This window comes from Galeopterus variegatus, unplaced genomic scaffold (assembly GCF_000696425.1).
Source record: "Galeopterus variegatus unplaced genomic scaffold, G_variegatus-3.0.2 Scaffold7529, whole genome shotgun sequence".
NCBI lineage: Eukaryota > Metazoa > Chordata > Mammalia > Dermoptera > Cynocephalidae > Galeopterus > Galeopterus variegatus.
In genome coordinates, this window is record NW_007733640.1 from 79,207 (window position 1) to 88,914 (window position 9,708).

The 9,708-nt window shown below is 36.1% G+C and overlaps 1 protein-coding gene across 3 annotated transcripts in view; it reads right to left on the minus strand.

Annotated features, from left to right (window-relative positions):
* The window catches only part of PLAGL1 (pleiomorphic adenoma gene-like 1), a 45,292-nt gene extending 36,501 nt beyond the window's left edge, over positions 1–8,791 (minus strand). For all 3 annotated transcript variants that reach the window (XM_008592044.1, XM_008592043.1, XM_008592041.1), the window contains exon 1: positions 8,758–8,791. The gene's annotated coding sequence lies outside the window, so the exon portion shown is untranslated. The remainder of the gene's footprint in view (positions 1–8,757) is intronic.
* Positions 8,792–9,708: the final 917 nt, after the last annotated feature.

Here is a 9,708-nt window from a genome sequence, read left to right on the forward strand (position 1 = left end):
TCTGTGAATTCTGAATATATTCATTCAGCGACTTAGCTCTCCTTCACTGCTTTTGTTCATTTACAAACTTAAATGGACGCCCCCCACCCCCTACTTTTTAAAAATTTCACCCGCAGCCTTGACGTTAAAGAGATAAGTAATCGAAGCCAATGTTTGACTAAATAATTGCTTAAGGTACCTTCTAATTCTACACTTCTGTGATTTTTAAAATTACTGCTCATTCCTGCCCCCACCCCCTACTTTTTAAAAATTTCACCCGCAGCCTTGACGTTAAAGAGATAAGTAATCGAAGCCAATGTTTGACTAAACAATTGCTTAAGGTACCTTCTAATTCTACACTTCTGTGATTTTTAAAATTACTGCTCATTCCTATATTGCATTACCTACTATAATACATCATTTTAAATGTGCATGTTAATCTACAGCCTATTAATATTGAAAAAAAATTTTTTGCTACCATTTATCTTAGAAATTAATAGTCGAAAAGAACTCTTAAGAATATCCAAGGGCACATGTCTCACTAAAGAAACTCAGCCCATAGCTAGGGAAGACGATGATCGCTTCTTTCCTATGAAGAGCTGAGAGTTGCCTTTGTAACTACCCCTAATTCTGACTTCTCTAACAACATGAAACAAACATGTTTTTTAAATGAAAGACATTCAGATATTTGAAGATAATTATCACAATCCCTTCCAGTGAGTCATTAATTTGAGACCATTGTACTTTTCTAACATAGGTATGCAGCGCTATAAATTTCCCTCTAAGCACTGCTATATTTGCATCTTAGTTATCTGAGAGTATGTTTTCATTTTCATTCAGTTTGAAATACTTTCTAAGTTCTCTTCTGATTGTTAATAGACTGCTTTTTAGAGCAGTTTTAAGTTCACAGCAAAACTGGGCTGGAGGTACAGAGATTTTTCATAGACCCCCTGCACGTGCCCCCCCGCCCCCCGCCATGCATAGCCTCCTCCATTACTGACATCCCCCACCAGAATGGTACATTGATGTCCCCACACTGACACATCATCATCACCTAGAGTACACAGTTTACATTAGGGTTCACTCTTGGTGTTGTACATTTGAACAAATTTATAATGACAGGTATCCATCATTATAGTATCACATGAAGAAATTTTGCTACCCTAAAAACCTATTCTACCAATTCATCCTTCCTTCCCCACTAGGCAACCATTGACATTTTTACTGTCTCCATAGTTTTGTCCTTAGGAATTACATAGTATGCAGCCTTTTCAGATTGGCTTCTTTCATTTAGTAATATGCATTTAAGTTTCCTTTCTGTCTTTTCATTGCTTGAGAGCTCATTTCTTTTTAGTGCTGATTAATTTCAAAACCCCTTAGTTTCCACCCTAGGAAACTAGAAAAAGAGCATATTAAACCTAAAACAAGCAGAAATAAATAAAAATTAAGAGCAGAAGTTGACAAAATTGATAACAGGTAAACAATGGGAAAAAACAACAAAATTAAAAGTTGGTTCTTTTTAAAGATCCATAAACCTCTAGCCAGGCGACCATGAAAAAAAAGAGAGAATACACAAATTACTAATATCAGGAATAAAAGATGGGTTATCCTTCTGATTCCATGGATATTACAGGACTAATAAGGGAATGCAACAAACAACCCCTTGCCCACAAATTTGATAAATTAGATGAAATGGACCAAGTCTTTGAAATACACATACCAACTACCAAAACTCAATCAAGGAGAAATAGATAACCTGAATAGCCCTATATCTATTAAAGAAATTGAATTAATAGTAAAATGCCTTCCAGAAAAAAGCAGACCCAGACGGTTGTACTGGTGAATTCTCCCAAATAATCCATGGGACAATAAAGAAATGAATCATCACTAAAAAATAATATATACTTAATGCTATAAATTTCCCTCTAAGCACTATTTTAGCTGCATTCCACACATTTTGATAAACTGTATTTTCATTTTCAGTTATTTTAAGATACTTTAAATTTTGTCTTGAGACTTTCTTTTTGACCCATGGGTTATTTAGAAGTGTGTTTTTGAATTTCCAAATATCTAAGAATTTTCCAGCTATTTTTCTGTTATTGATTTCTGGTTTTATTCTGTTGTAGCCTGAGAAGGTATTTTGTATGATTTCTATTCTTTTAAATTTGTTAAGATGTTTTTAATGGCTCAGAATGTGTCCCTGGGTTATTTGGAAGTAGGATGTTAATTTACAAAATATTTTTCCAAAAAATTTTTATCCAGATTCCTTTCTGTTCTAATTTAATTTTATTATGGTCAGAGAACATTCTTTGTGTGATTTAAATGCTTTTAAATTAAATGACTTATTTTCTCACCCAAAAGATGGTCTATTTTCATAAACGTTCTGGGTACACTTGAGAATGAGCATTCTGCTATAGTTGGGTAGAGTGTTCTATAAATGTCAATGAGGTCAAGGTGGTTGATGGTGCTGTCTAAGTCTTCTATGTCCTTACTGGTTTTCTATTTACGTGATTTATCATCGAGTAGGGAGTCAAAATCTGACCATAATTGTGGATTTGTCCATTTCTCCTTATGTAGACTGAAATTCTTTTATGAGATGCATAAACATTTAAGATTATGACCTCTTGATGAATTTACCACTTCATCATTATGAAATAACCTCTTTATCACTGATAATATTCTTTGCTCTAATTTCTTAGTCTGATAAACATAGCCACTTTTTTTTTATTAGTGCTAAAATGGTATATTATGTTCCATCTTTTAGCTTTTAACCTATTTGTATCTTTAAGTGCTTTTTTTGCTTGTGGGTTTTTTAGTGTGGGTTTTTATTTTGTTTTTAAAATCTTGTCTGACACTGTCTTTTAATTAGGCTATTTAGACCATTTATACTTAATATGATTACTGAAATGGTTAGGCTGAAATGTAGCATCTATTTGTTTTCTAATTGCCCCAACTTTTCTCTAGTCCCTTTTTCATTTCCTTCCTTCTTCTGAATTTATCAAATATTTTTTCTGATGTAATTTTATTTCCTTTGGCTTGTAACTGCTTTGATACTTTAGTGGTTGCTTTAGAGTTTGTATCTTCAACTTATGGTATACCTTCAACGGATATTATACTACTTCATGTATAGTATAAAATCTTTATGGTATTATATTTTGTTATTCCTTTGCTTACCTTTGTGCAATTTTTGCACCTTTTACATGTTATACACTTCATACTACACTTAGTATTTTTGTTTTAACAATTATCTTTTCTAAAAGATTTCAGTAATAATAAATCTTATATATTTACCCAGTTACCACTTGGTATTATTTTCCTTCCTTCTTAAGGACTTCCTTTATCATTTCTTATACTATGGGTATAATAGTGATAAATTCTTTCAGTTTTTGTATGTCTGAAGGATGTTTTATATGTTTGAAGGATATTTTCACAGCTATAAATTTCTAGGTTGACAATTTTAGCTTTCTGTACTTTAACTATCTTCTGGATTACATCACTTCTGATGAATCTGCTGTCACTCTTTGTTCCTCTGAACACTTTAGAATCTTTCTGTTTATTACTGATCTCAAACTATTGGATTACTGTATACATTTGTCTTCAAGTTCTTTGTACTTGCTTGGTATTCATTGAACTTCTTGGATTTGTGGGTTTACTGTTTTAATCAAATGTGGCAAGTTTTCAGTCATTATTTCTTCAAATATTTTTTTCTGTTCCCTCGCTCCTTTGGAGATTCCAATTACAATCATATTTGGCAATTTGAAGTTGTTCCAGAACTCAATGATGCTCTCTTCATTTTTTTCCCAATTTTTTATCCTTTTTATTTTGTATGATTTCTTTTCCTATGTCTTCAAGTTCACAAAATCTTTCTTTCTAAAATGTCCAGTCCGGCATTAATCCTATCCACTGTATTTTTCATTTCAGGTGTTTATGTCATCTCTAGAAGTCTAAAAGTTCAATTTCGGTTGTTGTATTGCTTCCATCTTTCCTTAACAACCTTATTATAAAAGTAACTTATTAAATTTATTACATTTTAGTATTTTCATTTATTAAATGTGTCACTTCTGTGTCTGTTTCTATTGATTGATTTTTCTTTTCACTACTGAATTTTCCTGCTTATTTGCATGTTTGATAAATTTTGATTAAATGCTAGACATCATATATCTGGATACATCGTATTTCTTTTAAATATCTTTGAGTTTTGTTCTGAGACACAATTAAATTACTGGAAACAACTTCATCCTTTAGCTAAGAGTTTGTAAACTATGGCCCACAGACCAAATCTGGCCCACTGCCTATTTCTAGAAATAAAATTTCTATTAGAATACAGCACCTCTGTTCATTTAAATATTGTTTATGTCTGTTTTCCCACTACAATGGCAGAGATGAGTAGTTACAACAGAGATCACATGGCTCACAAAGCCTAAATTATTTTCCTTCTGGTCCTTTACAGAAAAAGTTTTATGACTCCTCTTTAATGACTTTTAAGACTTTTTTTTAGGCAGGATCAGAGCAGCCTAAAGTCTAGAGCTAATTTTGCCTCACTACTAAGGCACTACTCTTCTGAGTGCTGTACCTAATGCCACTTATAAGGTTTTCCTACTCTAAATGGTGGGAAGACACACTCTGCCCAGCCCTTGTGAGCTACTTTTTTCTTTCCAGTGACTCTTTCCTCAGCCTTGGGTAGTTCTCTTGCATGTGTGCAGTAATCCACACTCAGCTGAAGACTCCAGGGGAACCTTCTGAAGATCTCTAGAGCTCACTTTCTGTGCAACTCTCTCTTCTCTGGTACTCTATCCTTCAAATTCTACCTGCCCCAGCCTCCCTGAATTCCTAAATCTATCAACTCTATTCAGGATGGCCACTGGGCTCCCCCTTCTTGCACTGCAGCTTGGGGCAATTCACTTGTTTTCCTTCTCTCAGGTGTAACTGTCTTGTGTCACTTATTGTTCAATATCTGAACACCTTTGTTTCATATATGTTTTTGTTTGTTTCAGGCAGGAGAATAAATCCAGTTTCTGTTACTACATCATGGCTGGAAGTGGAAATCCGCTCAGTATGAAGTTCCAATCCCTTATATTTGCATTAGTGCTTTATATTTACGAAGAAGTTACCCCACAAGAGTCATTTACCTATCTTTATGGTCTGGAGGCATCAAGAGAAGGATGTATTAGGCAAAGTCAGTAGCTACTACACAATCCCTTTCCCTTTTTTATGGGATACAGATTGGGGTATGAAACCCAAATTATAATAAAACCTTCTTTATTAACATTTATTTTTTCATTCGGCTAGTATTTATTGAGTGGCTATTTTCCTGGCACTGTTTTAGGTGCTGGGAATTCACCAGTGTAAACAAAACACACAAAAATTCCTAACCTTGCAGAGCTTATCTTCAAATTAAGGGAAGACAATCAAGTAAAGTATGTATCAGATGGTGATTAGAAAAATAAAGAAAGGGATAGGAAGTGTTATCAGGGTGAGGCAGGGAAACAGTGCTAATTCAACAGGCGAGAAGATGACAATTTAGTGAAGACCTGCAGCAAGTCATTTGGCTATTGGGGGAAGAGTAACTGCAAAACCTTGATGAAGGAACAATAAAACTGGTATGGCGAAAGTAGTGAGGGGGAGCAGTAAAAGATTAGGTAATGGGTGCTTATATCACATAGTGGCCAATAAGCCTCTGTAAGTGAGATAGGGAGGCACTGGAGACACTGGAGCAGAAAGGCAACACGATCAGACTTACAATTTTAAATAATTTATCTGGCTGCTGTTTGGAGAAAGAATTATAGGGGAGAATGACATATGAGTATAAAAGCAGGGAGACCAGTTAGAAGGCTACTGCAATAAAAAGATGATGAAGACTTGCACCAATGTGGCAGCAGAAGTGGGGAAGAAGTGGTCACCTTCTGGATATATTTAAGCTAGAGCTAACGGAATCTCCTGACAGTTGGACGTGTAGAGGGTGAGAGAAAGAAGAGATGAGGATGGTGGCAATGTGTCTGGCCTCAGCAAATGAAAGAATAGCTGCCAGTTACTGAGATGAGGAAGACTAAGAAAGAAGAAAGTTTGTTTGGGAGTAGAGGACAACTCAGCTCAGTTGTAGGCATGTTTGGTTTCATATGCCTATCAGACATTCACCAATTGGATATTTGAATCTGGAGTTCAGAGGAGAGGTTCACACTGGAGATAACTTGGTAGTTGCCAGCAAATATATGAATTTACAGCTATGAAAATCAATGACATCAGCTAGGGAGTGAGTGTAGACAGAGGACAAATAAGTCCAAAGACTGTGCCCTGGGACACACAGTGTTTGGAGGTCAGGGCAATGAGGAGGTGTCTGCAAGAAAGATAGATAAGAGTGGCCATGACAACAGGAAGGCAGCTTGGAAAGTGTGCAGACTCAGAAGACGAGGGAAGAAAGTGCTCCATAGAGCAGCGTAATCAGTTGGGTCAATGCAACTGACAGGTTGAGCAAGACGGGGAGTGAGAATTAACTGTTGCAATTACAATATGGAGGTCACTGGTGACGCTAAAAAACGTTTTGGTGGAATGGGAGGAACCAAAATCTGATTGAAACGGGATCAAGACAGAATGGGAAGAAAGACTGATAAATTGTGTAACAGGGAGCAGGGAAATTAAACGCAATGATAACTAGAGAGGAACGGGAGTTAAATAATTTTTTTAAGTAACGGGGAGAGGGAATCCATAATGCAGGGGAGAGAAAGGACAACTACTATAGCAATATCCTTGACTAGATGGGTGGGGATGGGATTTAAGACTGTAAGTACAAGGGTAAGCTTTAGATTGGATTTAGACAGTGCATCCAAAAGGAAGAAAAGAAGGGATAATGTGGGTGTGGGTGCAGGTGGATGGGCAGAGGTGGTGATGGGAGTTTATGGAAGTTCTCTTTCAGCTATTTCTACTTTCTCAGAGAAAAAGGAAACAGGGTCATCAGTTGAGAAACAGAAAATGGGAAGAAGACCTGAAAGTTTATGGGAAAAAAAGATAACAAAAAATATGAGTACATATTTTCCTGGGAAAAATCAATTGCCCACATTGCCAGAAAATGTTAGGGGCCTGCTTGAAGTTAGCAGTCAAATAAAATAAGACCAGTAAGCACAGCTGAATATTTTTCTCCAGCTATGTACAACTGGCCAGCTGCAGGCATGCTACAGGCAGACCAAGGCACTGGGATTTAGGCAGCCAGGGACAACAAAGCAAGAGGGAGAGACAAGGGAGATGAGTGCTTGGGTGATTTTAATGATAGGGAAGGCTATTTACATCAAGGAAGGATGGACATGAGATATGAGGAAGGTGCGGTGCAGGGTAAACATGGGAGGTCTAGGTAGAGTTAAAAATTTGTTGTGGGGGCCACTGGTGGAGAATGAGATTCTGGGAATCAAGATTGCAGAGAGAAAGCAGTGATGGTTAAATAGGGCCACAACATGACTACGGAAGGAAATGGCTGAAGAACTTTGGAGGAAAAGATCACTGAAGGAGAGGAAGTCAAGGAACTGAGAAGCCGGGATATTGGAATGACTCCATGTAGCCTTAAAATCACGAACAATTGGGACACATTAGTCTTGAAGAGAAAAACAGGGAGGAAGGAACTGAATCTTGAAGGAATGAGAACAGTGACAGGAATACACAGATGAGTATCATAAGGGAGAATACATCAGATTTTACTTTCTAAATTTAAAATTTTTATGTTGTCTTGTAACATACTTATAACAATTATTTAGGCTTAACTCTAGCTGTTTTAAGCTAGTCTAAGTCCTTTTATGCTACAATTTCCTCCTTTCTGCTCAAATGTCTATTTTCTTTTGCTATCATTGTGGAAAATGTACAACTGATCCTGTCATCTACATCAACTTCCCAAATTTTAAAGCAGTACTTCCCAAAAAATGTTCCATGGAGCACCAGTCCTGTGGTATATTTGATGGCATAGGGCTTGCTTGATGAAATATATTTGAGAAACAGCGCAGACCTAAGCCCCCCTGAGATGATCAGTTGTTGGAAATAAACAAGTCTGATTTAAACTTTTTCCCCAAATTTACATGACTATGGGCCCCTTTCCCATATAATATCAGTAAACATCACAAGGAATGAGTATGCTGAGGTGTGTACTTTGGGGAGACTATTAGAGATGTTTATCTCCCTGGTGGCCTCAAAATAAGTGAAATAGAACCTGCCAGAACAAGATTCAAGATATTTAGATTCTGTCAGAGGATGCAAATCCCCATTATGTTATTTTATAACAACATTCTCCTCAATTGCTAACATGATGGGGGAAAAAAGCCATCTTCAGACGACAGTTCCCCAAAATGTCTTTAAAATTAGTTTAGCTTATTTCAAGGCTTCTCCATCAAAATGACACTATATATATATATTATATATATATATATATATTATATATATATATAATTTAAAAACAAAGATGCCACAAAGAAGTTTTGGATGAAGACTACCATGACTAGCAGAGGGATGCATAGATAGCCTCAGCTCCACAGATGGCTCTTTGTCCCCGCTAGGCATAACCTTGAGAGGAAGTCACTCCAGAGAAACAGAGGCCCCTAACCCAAGATGTGTAATTCAAACTTCCTCAAAATAACTGTCACCTACCAGAATCAGAAAACGTGAAACAGGCCTTAAAATAAGAACCTAATAATGAAAAAGTTTTATTCCAATTTTTGCTCCAGGACCTCTAGAAAAGTACTCCCATGTTATTAGAGAAGAAAAAGTGTTGGGAAGGAGGATAAAAAAATTGAAACATCAACTTACAAAAGCCAATGACTATGTTTATGAAACAGGCAGGAACAATCTGAAAAAAAAAAAAAAATTTGTTAGTTTTATATAATAGTTCCATATGCATTTTTAAATTTTAATTTTGAGGACATTGTAGTTTCATATGTTAAGAGAGCCTTTACTCAGTTTTCCCCAATAGTAACATTTTGCATAACTACAGTGCAATATCACAACCGGTATATTTATAACACAATCTACTAGTCTATTGAGATTTCCCCAGTTTATCTGTACTTGTGTATGTGTATGTAGTTAGTTCTGTACAATTTTACCACGTGTAGGCTCACACAGCCAACACTAGAGTCAAGACACTGAGAAGTTCCATCACCACAAGGACCCCCCACATTGCCCTCTTGTAAATGCACCCATCTCTTTCACCACACTCTGTTCTGTCCCTAATCCCTCGCACATTTTTAACACTAAAATAATAACACCTATTTATTAAAAAAATAAGTATTTTACTCATTGTCCATGAGAGATTACTATCAAGCTATATGTAAAATCATAAATAAAGAACACTTTTTCTGCATTAAAAATAAATTTTAGTTTAAGGAATAAACAAATTCTCTGGAAAGAAGTTTCTTCTTGTTGTTACCACAGCCCAGACCACTCACTTCAAGAAGCAAAAAGGTGAAAGGTAAGACAGCTAGAAATGTTACCTGAACTCACATATTCCATATTTTTCTAACAAGAAAACTTTGAGTACTTAGCATGGGACAATCTATTTATTTTATATATAATATTTCATTTAGTCTTCATAACAACCCTCTGATGTAGTCACCATTATTTGACCTATTTGACCCAGGAGAAATTTAGGCACCTTGTGGTTTAATAAGTTGCCTAAAGTCTCACAGCTTTAGGCAGATCCTGGCACCTGGTACCAGGCTCTCAGCCCTTGGACCACACTGTCCCTCAAAGAAACCTATGATG